We start from the raw sequence: 13,831 nt of genomic DNA on the forward strand, positions 1-13,831 counted from the left end.
ATAATATGGAATTATTGAACAACACCTTTTAAATTAAAATAATAATATAATAATAATATTAGGCCTAATAATAATGATGGTGATAATAGTAATAATAATATTAACAGTAGTAACAACATGATAAAGCAATAGAGTGCTTAGCCCTGATAGCACACGTACATCTTGGAGACGTCTATTTGACATCTGCAAGTTGTAGTTTGGTCATCTGCAACCTTCCTATCAGGTGTCAAATAGACGTCTATTAGATGTTTATGATTTAGAATGTTTGTAAAACTGACATCTTACAGACATCTGCCAGACGTTTGTGCACAGCAGATGCTTTCCAGATCAAGAGATCTTTAACAGACATCTTGTAGACATACGTGTGCTATCTGGGTAGGCACTGAGATGGTAACTTGACAAATCTTCATTTTTTTTTGTGTGGAAGTTGACAAGTCCAGATGACAAATAGGTTAAGAATAAAATATCTGATATCTAATATTTTAACACTCTTAGGACAGGATTACTGCATTGCTGATTACTTCTTTTGAACTTTTGAGGATGCAGCGCCGAGCAAAGTCGGACAAATTATCTAACCAGAAGTCATCGCTTTTGTCAGGCGGCAGCCGATATGATATGATATTTGACTTTATTGTCAGACGAATCTGAATTTTTTTTTTTTTTGCGTAACAGTATGTTGATACTCTTTACAGAAAGACACAATTTACAAAAAACAAAAATAAATTCTATTAAATAAAAAAAAATTAAAAAGTCGAACGCACCTAGGCCTATAGGTTATGTTATATTATACCTATATTATAATGAAAACGAGTGAGTGAATTCGGACACTTAAGTGCACCGGAAGGACCGTTTTTGCATAGTTAGCTTGCGGTTTAATAATCATTTGAAATGGGCAGTTCCGTCACCAAACAGTCCGGAACAATACCAGAAGATGGCGCTGTAATGCTGTTTATTCATCTGTCACATCTCACCACCACCAAAGAACTACAGCCTTAGATCCTCACATATGACCCAATTTAACAATTGCATGCGAATTTTAATTACTTTAGTAAATAAAACAATAAACTACATTAGTTGTGAAGAAAAACTTTATGTTGGCTTATAGATTTGGACAAATTTCAGGTTTATTTCTTTGTTTTTAACAAAACTCACAAAGTCCCAACCAATCCACAGTCATACTGACTTCATCATTATCTCCATATTTGAGCACAGCACAGTGACATTCATTATTCAATTGTATGCCAAACATAATAAATGTAGATAAGTTCTAGTAAAACCCATTGTCCTTTAATCATCAGGCATCTCCACAGCTGCGGTGTTTCTGACTCCTGCTGGCATGATGGAGAAGAACAGGTTGGGTAAGAGAGATCTGACATAGAGAGCTGCTTTAGAGATGGAGCGGGCCATTAAAATCTCCTTCTTCTTGCTGCTCAATGTCCTCAGGAGCTCAGTGGCCATCTCTTTAGGGGTCACACCAAGGGACTTGGGTTTGAAGTCTGATTTTTTTCAGCCAGTTTCCAAACAGAACATCGAAGACAATTTAGTGAACAAACAAGTAAGATGTTATGAGCGTCAAACCATGTTATTTGCTGAACTGACAGTGTAGTTCACTCACCTGTCCACATGGATTTTGCTGTGATTTCATCTGCTGAGTTTGTGCTCTGAGTTTTTATAAAGGTATGGTTGACAGTGTTGACGGTTATCCCATATTCCTAAACCTTAGCCCGCAGACAGTCAAAGAAAGCCTGAACGGCGTGCTTGGAGGCAGCATCTGAATAATACAGAACATCTTACACTGAAAAAGATATCTAAATATTCAAGACATCTTGATATATTCATAACTGTTGATTAGTTTTATGAACATTTAAGTTTATGTAAGGAATAATTGACGACGGGGCGTAGAATTCTTAGAAAATAATGCACACCCGAGGTGGTGATGCGGTCACGACGCATGTGTGCATTATTTTCGTAGAATTCTACGGCCCGAAGTCAATTATTCCGCTTATACTACAGTTAACACACCTCAAGACATCGATCAAATGATACATTTCAAGACATTTGTCCCGTTTTTATCCTTAAAACGCTATTGTGAGTAGGATTAATTTCTTACGCAGCTCATTCAACAGCTTCGTTGCTAGTTCCAAAACGTCATTTTAGACCTAGTAACGACGCTTGGGCTGTTAATAGCAAAATAATGCCATTAATAATGAAGTTTAGACAGACCGACAAACAAGCAGACAGACAGAAAGAATGAGGGAGAGTCACTAAGTGTATGAGTGTGTGTCTCTCAAGGGTGACTGGCAGCATCGTCTCTACTAACAGTTAAACTTTAAGTTCATTTTCTTCAAGACCACGCCGTTGTTACCTCGCGTGTGGGAGCTGTCATGTCGTTTTTAAGTTGTTAATCGTCAGAGCAGTGCTAACAACATTAGCGCGAATGCTAACGCGAGTGCAAACTGTAATGTTATGTGTGTGCGTCTGTGAGGTGAGTGAGAGAGGGCGAGAGAAAAAGAGTTTGTGCTTTCCGTACATAATAAAACGTAATATATTGTGCAAAAAAACATGGAAATAATCTGTCGTTTTTATCCTGATGTTTACTGTATTTATTAGTTTGGCCAGTGTCATTGTGGGTTTTAGTTATTTTGCTGTTTTGGGCTGTAAGGACCTTTGAAATAACTGAAATCGTATGGCGAAGTGATATATACATGCACTGCGGTCTAAAGCTGCCTGGAACTACTTTCGCCGTGCGTTTCCCTGAATATAATGCATACCTCTAGAACGTTCGTCAGCCAATCAGATTCAAGCATTCAACGGCCCTGTAGTATAAAATAAGGTAAACTAGTCACAAAAACTCACAGGTGGCACGGAAAGGCACCGTTAATTTCCCCTGAATGCTGTAGACTATAAGAATGTGACTTGTTCTTCTGTGGATCAGTGATGGGAGAACAACTGCAACAGTAAATATCTAGTTCAGTCATGAAACTCCAGATGGCACAGTCTGATAGAAATCACATAATTTACTACATGGCACAAGCTAATTGGTTCCTGAGATACGTAAGGGATAATCAACGGTTTGCTGTGCATTAAAGGATTTTAAATGCACGACGTGGAGGCTAATAACCGCCCGACGCCCTTATCATTTAATAGTCTGGTTCAATGTTTACTGTAACTGGTTCTCGTGAAACCCTCCACCTCCCCAAGCTCCACCTGTCTACATTGGCTATGGGACTATTCATGAACATAACTTACATGCTCACAGCAGTGTGTCTGTACATTTATTTATTGGAAGTAGCAATACACTATCGTAGCAAATCCAGTTAGCCAAAAAAGAAAACACATTAACATTGTGATATCCATGAACATGCTAAAACTATTGAGAGAGTTGTCATGCTTGAAATACACTGGTGTTTTACCCTTAACCAGTGTGATTGGCCCTAAAGTAGTTCACATCCATGACGATTCTGTCCATCTTGAGGGACAGACATTGAACAGGAACCTTCACCTTCATACTGTGATTCCCATCCCTGCTGAAGAAAACAGCATATGCTGATTGAGTATGTTTTGGTGCTGGGATGCTGGTCTTAGCTGGTTTATGCTGGTCCTTTGCTGGTCTATGCTGGTCATGTTGCTGGTCAAGGACTAGCATAAACCAGCAACGGACCAGCATAAACCAGCAAAGGACCAGCATAAACCAGCAAAGGGCCAGCATAAACCAGCAAAGGACCAGCAAAGGGCCAGCATAAACCAGCAAAGGACCAGCATAAACCAGCAAAGGGCCAGCATAAACCAGCAAAGGACCAGCAAAGGGCCAGCATAAACCAGCAAAGGGCCAGCATAAACCAGCAAAGGGCCATCATAAACCAGCAAAGGACCAGCATAAACCAGCAAAGGGCCAGCATAAACCAGCAAAGGACCAGCATAAACCAGCAAAGGACCAGCATAAACCAGCAAAGGACCAGCATAAACCAGCAAAGGGCCATCATAAACCAGCAAAGGGCCAGAATAAACCAGCAAAGGGCCAGCATAAACCAGCAAAGGACCATCATAAACCAGCAAAGGGTCAGCATAATCCAGCAAAGGGCCAGCATTAACCAGCAAAGGTACAGCATAAACCAGCAAAGGACCAGCATAAACCAGCAAAGGGTCAGCATAATCCAGCAAAGGGCCAGCATTAACCAGCAAAGGTACAGCATAAACCAGCAAAGGGCCAGCATTAACCAGCAAAGGGCCAGCATAAACCAGCAAAGGACCAGCATAAACCAGCAAAGATACAGCATAAACCAGCAAAGGACCAGCATAAACCAGCAAAGGACCAGCATAAACCAGCAAAGGACCAGCATAAACCAGCAAAGGGTCAGCATAAACCAGCAAAGGGTCATCATAAACCAGCAAAGGACCAGCATGAACCAGCAAAGGGTCAGCATAAACCAGCAAAGGGTCAGCATAAACCAGCAAAGGACCAGCATGAACCAGCAAAGGACCAGCATAAACCAGCAAAGGGCCAGCATAAACCAGCAAAGGGTCAGCATAAACCAGCAAAGGACCAGCATGAACCAGCAAAGGGTCAGCATAAACCAGCAAAGGACCAGCATGAACCAGCAAAGGACCAGCATAAACCAGCAAAGGGCCAGCATAAACCAGCAAAGGGCCAGCATAAACCAGCAAAGGGTCAGCATAAACCAGCAAAGGACCAGCATGAACCAGCAAAGGGTCAGCATAAACCAGCAAAGGACCAGCATGAACCAGCAAAGGACCAGCATGAACCAGCAAAGGGTCAGCATAAACCAGCAAAGGGTCAGCATAAACCAGCAAAGGACCAGCATGAACCAGCAAAGGACCAGCATAAACCAGCAAAGGGCCAGCATAAACCAGCAAAGGGTCAGCATAAACCAGCAAAGGACCAGCATGAACCAGCAAAGGACCAGCATAAACCAGCAAAGGACCAGCATTAACCAACAAAGGACCAGCATAAACCAGCAAAGGGCCAGCATAAAACCAGCAAAGGGCCAGCATAAACCAGCAAAGGACCAGCATTAACCAGCAAAGGGCCAGCATAAAACCAGCAAAGGGCCAGCATAAACCAGCAAAGGACCAGCATTAACCAGCAAAGGACCAGCATAACCCAGCAAAGGGCCAGCATAAAACCAGCAAAGGGCCAGCATTAACCAGCAAAGGACCAGCATAAACCAGCAAAGGACCAGCATTAACCAGCAAAGGACCAGCATAAACCAGCAAAGGACCAGCATTAACCAGCAAAGGACCAGCATTAACCAGCAAAGGACCAGCATTAACCAGCAAAGGGTCAGAATAAACCAGCAAAGGACCAGCATAAACCAGCAAAGGGCCAGCATAAACCAACAAAGGACCAGCATAAACCAGCAAAGGGTCAGCATAAACCAGCAAAGGGTCAGCATAAACCAGCAAAGGGCCAGCATACACCAGCAAAGGGCCAGCATAAACCAGCTAAAACCAGCATCCCAGCACCAAAACATACCTAACCAGCATATGCTGTTTTTTTCAGCAGGGATATTTGTCGTTGCAACGTTATTTTGTACGTCGCTGGAACATGGTGAGTACGTCTAAACGACCAAACTGCCACGTTGTGAGGACGTGACTCTAAAGGACGACATTGGTCACAGCGACGTACCAAATAACGTACCATCGATGTAACTTTGTGATTCCCATATTCGTCATGGCGACGTTATAGTGTTACATTGCTAGGGCGTGGCAAGTACGTCCTGACGACCAAAACTAGCACGTTCCCTGTATTTTTAATATTTACTTCTTACCTTTAGCCCGGTCCGAGGATGTGCTCCTACCACCTTGAAATCAGTATTTAATGACAAAATAAAACACTAAATTCTTATGTTTTTAATTGTTATAGTAGATTTTTTTTGTGAATATATTCACTGCACACATGCAAACCAATACAAAATCATTCAATTCAAACTGAAAGTTTGCAAAAAGACGTTGTATTCATTTATTAATTCATTCATCCATTTGTTCAGTGTTATTTTCAACAAATACTAAGCCATCGCTTTTTAAACATGACACCTACTATTTAACCATGTAAAGTGTTAAGTCATGAGCACAGAACACATCAATACATAAAGTAGCCTACATAATAATCAATTAATAATTCAACCGCTGATTAAAATGTTTTACCTTTACTGAAAAAGATTAAATGTCTCATTAATGATGGGTATAGTATAGTAATAATTATCAGCACTCTTATTAACACAGCTCCCCTAATTTGGTACAAAAATACTGATAAAAAGATCAAAACAATTCAGTAGTGACGTCTGTATTACTTTAAGTTAATTTGTTTCCTGTGTAGGAAACATACACTGTGTGATGTGCTTTAATACTGCTTCACTATCAGAAGCAAAACCTAAACAATATTACCATTACCATTAAGGACCATAGTTCTTGAGATTCTCAGAAGATAACAGAAATAAATAAAATAGCAACATTCATAAACAGTAAGACATGTTAATATAACAAAGTAGGGATTACATCTCTCCATTATTTTAAACCCTTTTTTAAAAATCTTTTGTAACATTATAAATGTCTTTACTTCCACTTCTGATCAGTTTAATGCATCCTTGCTATTAAGGTCTTCCCATAGAAAAAAAAAATCTTAAATGACTCCAACCTTTTGAACTGTAGTGTGCACAAAAATAATTGCTGCCATCTACTTAGAGATGGTTTGGATGATATGTGGTTGTGTCTAAAATACAAATAGCAGCACCATTGGTCCTGTTGCTTTATCAATTTTTTAGTACTGAACAACTGAGGAACCAAATCAGCACCTCTTCATGATACCCATCCCTACTCATAATTCTGGTTGTCTTGTTGCTACTGCCCAGACTGTCTCTCCACCTGTTGATAAAAAAGTATGTTAGTTTTGAAAAAAAAAAAACATTAATAAAACAATGAACAATGAATAAAACATTCAAACTACTACTTTAATAAAATAGGCTTAATATGAGATATTATACTTATATAATAATTCATGCCATCATGCAAAATGTTTGACGAATTCAGTATATTCCCCATATTATAGGCTATCCAAATGGTATACACCTTAAAAAATAAGCTTAATACATGTAGTGCAATAATATGAAAAGTAAGTTATCTAGAGAACTGCTGACCACGTCATTATAACGATTTCGGGTATTTAATTTTGTCACTCCATTATCTCCAGTATTTTTTTTTTTTAAACCATTTTTAAGGGAATAAAATGTTGTAAAAAAATATACAAAGCAAATTATATATGAATCTCTCTGTTAAAACCTTAAGGATATAGACTGGGTATAAAATGTAAAGTTTGTTGGTGTAAGTGCTACTGAAGTGGAGATTTATGGCTCAGTGTTGGGAGAAAAAAAAACTCATTTTGAGAAACATCTTTTAAAAATATGTATATTGAAATCTATTGACACAAATAGATAAAGTGCTATAAAAGAAACACTTAACAGTGTCTTTTGGATGTTTTCTTTCCGCTAGTCTGAAAAAAACACTTTATGAAATGTCTCCGCTTAAGATATTATCCGAATATTTTACCTACCTGACTGGAAATGATCAGAACAAAGATGAATGTTGTCAAGACTCTTGCCCTGCAAATCCTGGTTCAGTTTGGCCAACCACAAATGCCTTTTGTTCCTCAAACAGTTTTTTGCACTCCTCTCCTTGATTTGTTAACTTTTGGAAGTTTATAGTACGCCTACTCCAAATGTTTCTCCCAGTCTGACCAAAACATGACAATAATTGAGCATTTTCAGCAGCAGTAATCAACAAAATATATGCACTTCATTCAGTTCAGTGGCATTGTTTACACTCAGTGACACCAATATGGCCGACTGATGACGCATCGTGAAAACTACAGAGGCTGTCAGGTCATGGCAAACAGAAAAAACAATCTACTACGGATTTTCACAGCCTTATTATGTGTTTTTTTTTTTTTTTTTTTTTTTGTGTGTGTATTTATTTATTTAATAAAGACTGAAAGAGTTGTTGGAAGTGTAATGATGGTGATTGAAGTCATGTGAACATTGTGTAGTTTGTTTATAGCCTTTATGCCAAACTGTTTTTACATGTCAGGACAAATAAACTGTGTTCATTTATGAAGAGTAATATGATTAACTTATTTACTGCAATAATCCAAAACTCAAGGACAAAAACTTATTGGGTTTTTGTCAAGGGAACCAGTGCAATGCCTTCCAGGTTTGCCTACAAAAATATGGCATCATTACGACACTCAAACTCACAAAAGAAGATATTTTGAATAATGTATCAGTGTTCATTTATTTATTTTTGTCCATACTTTTGATTCACAATGTTGAGTGCCACTCTTTTGTGAACATGAGTACGACAGCAGAAGCTAGCGATTACAGTTGATAAAGTTTTAAATATGGATATTTTTCTTACACAAACGTATTAATTTGCTTTAGAAGGGCTTTATTAACCCTCCGGAGCCATGTGGAGTACTTTTAATATGGATGGATGCAGTTTATTGGACTTCAAAATCTCAACACCCATTACAAATTATAAAATCTCAACACCCATTATAAATCTTGGAAGAGCTAGGACATTTCTTAATATAACTCCAATTCAATGAGTCTGAAACAAGAAATTCATATACACCTAATAGCTTAAGGGTGAGTAAATCACGCGGGGTATTTTTAATTTCAGGGTGAACGATCCCTTTAAGCACGTCTTCCTGTGTGACTTCTGAATTTCCTTCAAATATGGTAAAAGTGTACTACCGTACTAGCATTAATGATAAACTAAAATATACTTTAATGCCATTTCTATTGATTACCATAAATATTATTTATCTGCACCGTCAGGCAGACCACAGCTAGACCACAACTTTCATAAAGTCACATGAAAGCTTTGTGAGAGGAACAGAAAGCTTTTTGGAGGTTAATTACTGTGGTCATGATGAACTTCAGTGGAAAAGAGCTGTAAAAGTTCTGGTCCACAACTAAAATAACAGCATGGCGTTGAACAGGTGTTTTATGTGAGCTATTTAATCCTTAAACTGATTGATTTTTGTTGGTCTTTTCATTTATGTGACCCTGGACCACAAAGCCAGTCATAAGGGTAAATAAAAAAAGATATGTACATGATCAGAAAGCTGAATAAATAGGCTTAAATTGATGTATGATTTGTTAGGATAGGACAATGTTTGGCTGAGAAACAACTAGGCCTATTTGAGAAACTAGAATCTGAGGGTGCAAAAAAATCTAAATATTGAGAAAATCGCCTTTAAAGTTGTCCAAATGAAGTTCTTAGCAGTGCACATTACTAATTAAAAATTCAGTTTTGAACATTCATTGAACATGACCTTTACTTAACATCCTGATGATTTTGGGCATTAAAGAAAAATCGATAATTTTGACCCAGACAATGTATTTTTGGCTATTGCAACAAACATACCTGTGCTACTTAAGACTTGTTTTGTGGTCTATTGAAGCACACTGGCTGTGGCTGCTCTGCTGAAGTGTTGTCAGGGGTATCAGGTGAAAGGTGTGAATGGTGACGTGTGTTTGGCCGTATCACGCATCCAGCTCTCTTTTGTTTGACCTGAATGGCCACAAAGCTCAGCCACCTGACCCCAACGATGAGACAGACACCTCACAGACCAAAACACTGCCACTGCATCCGAACTTGCATCTCCTCCCACAGGCCTGCGCACCTCCACCCCCTTCCTGACAGTCAACAATAAAGCATGTTTCCAGTAAGCCGGATAGCTTCCCAAGTCCTGCCCATTGCCGTGACAACAAACGCCTTAAGCTGACAGTGGTGTCTCTCTTGACCAAATGAGGCCACCCATGCAGAGAAATGCGTGGCACAGCAGGACATGTTCTGTACATATATATATACACTCTAAGAGCTTCTGATGCAACACATCCATTTCTTGTGTGTCTAGATACTGTTTGTGGGTTGTTCCTGCTATTCCAACTTTATATGGGTAAAATATTACTCACATTGATTCTTGTTTTTCCCCCTTGTGAAAAATGTGTCAATTGTATTGAATAGGCATTTGTAGTGTACTTGAAAAAATGAAACAAAAGGCCACTTAAAGGAGAAATCCACTTCCAGAACAAAAATGTACAGATAATTTACTCACCTCCTTGTCATTCAAGATGTCCATGTCTTTCTTTCTTTAGTCGATAAGAAATTATGTTTCTTGAGGAAAACATTTTAGGATTTCTCTCCATATAATGGACTTATATGGTGCCCCCAAATTTGAACTTCCAAAATGCAGTTTAAATGCAGCTCTGGATGGCTCTAAATGATCCCGATGAAATAGAGTCTTATCTAGTGAAAGACTGGTTATTTTTTAAACAAATTGACAATTTATATACTTCTTAACCTCAAACGCTCATCTTGTCAAAGTCTGCGTGAACTCTGTTTTTTTCCGGCTCAATAGAGTCAATACAGTTAGAGTATGTTGAAAACTCCTGTCTTGTTTTCTTCTTTTTTTTTTTTTTTTTTTTTTGTATTATAAATTTGTATAATTTCAAACGATTTTGAGGTAGAAAATAAGGTAAGTTTTTCGACATGTCCTAACTGTATTAGCCGAAAAAAAGCAGAGCTCATGCAGACTTAGACAAGATAAGTGTTTGAGGTTAAAAAGTATGTAAATTGTCAATTTGTTTCGAAAATAATCGATTGTTTCGCTAAATAAGACCTTTCTTCCTCGGCTGGGATCATTTAGAGCCCTTTAAACTGCATTTTGGATGTTTAAACTTGGGGGCACCATTGACATCCATTTTATAGAGATAATTCCTGATTTTTTCCCCTTAAGAAACATAATTTCTTATCGACTGAAGAAAGAAAGTCACAAACATCTTGGATGACAAGGGGGTGAGTACATTATCTGTAAATTTTTGTTCTGGAAGTGGACTTCTCCTTTAAGTTTGCATAAAAAGAGACACTTTTGTGGCTATGTCTCTTAACACACATAAGTACTCATAAGTTTCATTAATCTTTTGACGCGTTTATAAAGAAGTACATTTATTTTTATGTTTTAGCTAACAAACTATAGCACATTTTTAGAACCAGTAAAGAAAGTGTCTCTCTTTAAGTACACTTTTAAAAATTGAAAGCACAAGAGCACAGAATTCAAACTACAAGACTTATGTTTTTCAAACTGTTTAAAATTCTAAATAAGTCTTTGTCAAGGAATTCTGTCTTGACAAAATTTTGTTTAGTATCCATATGCATATGTAATAGTTGTGCATGTCTATGTTAAATTTTGTTAAACTGTCAGATTAGGTGAAAACATACAATTGAGGCCAAAAGTTTACATACACCTTCCAGAATCTGCAAAATGATAATTATTTTACCAAAATACAAGTGATCATATAAAATAAATGTTATTTTTTATTCAGTACTGACCTGAAAAAAGATATTTCACATATAAGATGTTTACATATAGTCCACAAGAGAAAATAATAGTTGACCCTGTTCAAAAGTTTACACACACTTGATTCTTAATACTGTGTTGTTACTTTAATGATCCACAGCTTTTTTTCTTCTTTAGCGATAGTTGTTCATGAGTCCCTTGTTTGAACAGTTAAACTGCCTGCTGTTCTTCACAAAAATCCTTCAGGTCCCACAAATTCTTTGGTTTTTCAGAATTTTTGTTTTCCAACAATGATACAGAAAGTTGCATATGAATCCCTCAGTTGTCCTCAGTGTGAAAAGATGGATCTCAAAATCAAACAGTCATTGTTGGAAAGGGTTCAAATACACAGAAATGCTAAAAAAAAAAAAAAAAAAGAATGGGACCTGAATGATTTTTTTCTGAAGAACAGCAGGCAGTTTAACTGTTCAGGACAAACAAGGGACTTATCACTAAACAAAACAAAAAAAAAAAAAACACAGCTGTGGAGAACATTCAGGTAACGACACAGTATTAAGAATCAAGTGAATGTAAACTTTTGAACAGGGTCATTTTTATAAATTCAGCTGTTATTTTCTCTTGTGGACTATATGTAAACATCTTCTATGTGAAATATCTTATTCAGGTCAGCACTAAATAAAAAAATAACATGCATTTTGTATAATACCTCTTATTTCGTTAAAATAATTAACATCTTGCGGATTCTGCAAGGTGTATGTAAACTTTTGACGTCAACTGTATGTCATATATTACATTCCTATATGAACAAACTTCGTCAGTTGAACTGAAACCTTTTATTAGCATACAGTATCACACTTGAAGCTCTGGAAACTTCTTCTTCAGGTGTGTTTGAGACGTACTACAGGCTACATGTAGTACTACACCGAGTGGTATCAATGAAAACACAGGAGTGTAAACGGCATAAAGGCAGATTAACAGATTAGTGCTGAAGGAAGCAAAACTTCCCAATGAGTCTGAGACGCTATGAAGGTAAATGATTTGTCCTCAGCGTGGCTTTGTTTGCTAATAGTTTCAATGGTGTCAGCTTCTGTGCTGCAGACCTGTTTGCACAGGACCCTTTAAAGGGATCGACAGATCTTTGAGTTTCAGAATTAAGTGTTTCCTTTGACACCTTTGACTTTTTTGGTCAAAACGATGGATAAAACTGATTGAAATATACAAGACTTCTGTATTATTAATTGTGAATTCCAGATTTAATACAATCAAATGGGATGCAAGTAGTACTTGAATCAGCAGAAAGCTGGCAAAAAAAAAAAAAAAAACAGTTGTGTTTGATTCGGATAGGATTAAAATCCCAAAGTAAGCCTGAGAAACACAAATTTACCTAAGCAAACTAGACTTTCCCAAATAGGCCTAGTGTTGATAAGCAAGTTGACCTTTTACTATGACCTCTCTGGCAATCTGTTTCAACGCAGTGTTTTGCAAACCAATGGTCCGCACAAAAGTAGGAAAAAACCCAACAGCTCTGACGATTTCAGACGAGACGGACTCAATTGAGTGCATTAAACAGCGGATTAGAGAGTCACATACTATGAAAGACTTTCACACATCCCAGGCCCCGGCAGTTAAGCGTTCCTGAATGGGATGTAGAAAATCACACACAAAGCTTCCATGTCACTGCTGGACCGGCGCAGGGGCTCTTGACGTAACTGACTACAAATCTGTAAAACTGTACAATGAACAATATAAAACATTTACAATGGCCATTCAAGATGTTCACACAGCTGTTAATGATTGGATATCATATTGCAATGACACTACCTTACTAAGATAATTCTTGTGTAGTGCTATTAATGTGACACAAACAAGCTGATACCCTAAAATTGATCAAATGCATTGTTAATGCTTACTAATGGATTCCAAGCAAAATGATTTCACTTCCTGGTAGATGATGTCATTAGGGAAGGGAGCGTTACAAAAAAATAGCCTAACTCAAAATGTAACTAAAGACACATGCAATTAGCTGAACCACTTAAGCACATCTTTATATGCAATTTCATAATTACTACTTTAGTTTTTGAATTATGGTTAAAGTGAACCTGTTGATTATAGACCATCATTTTTTGTACTTTAAGGCTTTACTTTACAGTACATTTTAAATAATTATGATGCATTAAGAGTTATGAAAACTTTCTGAGTTTGAAGATCAGGGTAAATTTTACTTTTTTTTTGTCTTCTGGGAAACGTAAGTATCTTCTGTAACTTCTGAAGGGCAGTACTAAATGAAATAAAATTGATATTTAGGCAAAATAAGAAAAAAGTACACATCTTCATTCTGTTCAAAAGTTTTCACCCCCGGCTCTTAATGCATTGTGTTTCCTTCTGGAGCATCAGTAAGTGTTTGAACCTTCTGTAATAGTTGCATATGAGTCCCTCAGTTGTCCTCAGTGTGAA

At 37.5% G+C, this 13,831-nt stretch overlaps 1 pseudogene; it reads right to left on the reverse strand.

Annotated features, from left to right (window-relative positions):
* Nucleotides 1-1,287: 1,287 nt before the first annotated feature.
* LOC141317863 (dehydrogenase/reductase SDR family member 7C-B-like) lies at nucleotides 1,288-5,694 on the reverse strand (annotated as a pseudogene).
* Between the last annotated feature and the right edge of the window lie 8,137 nt (nucleotides 5,695-13,831).

The sequence above is a fragment of the Garra rufa genome, chromosome 1 (genome assembly GCF_049309525.1).
Source record: "Garra rufa chromosome 1, GarRuf1.0, whole genome shotgun sequence".
Taxonomy (NCBI): Eukaryota; Metazoa; Chordata; class Actinopteri; order Cypriniformes; family Cyprinidae; genus Garra; species Garra rufa.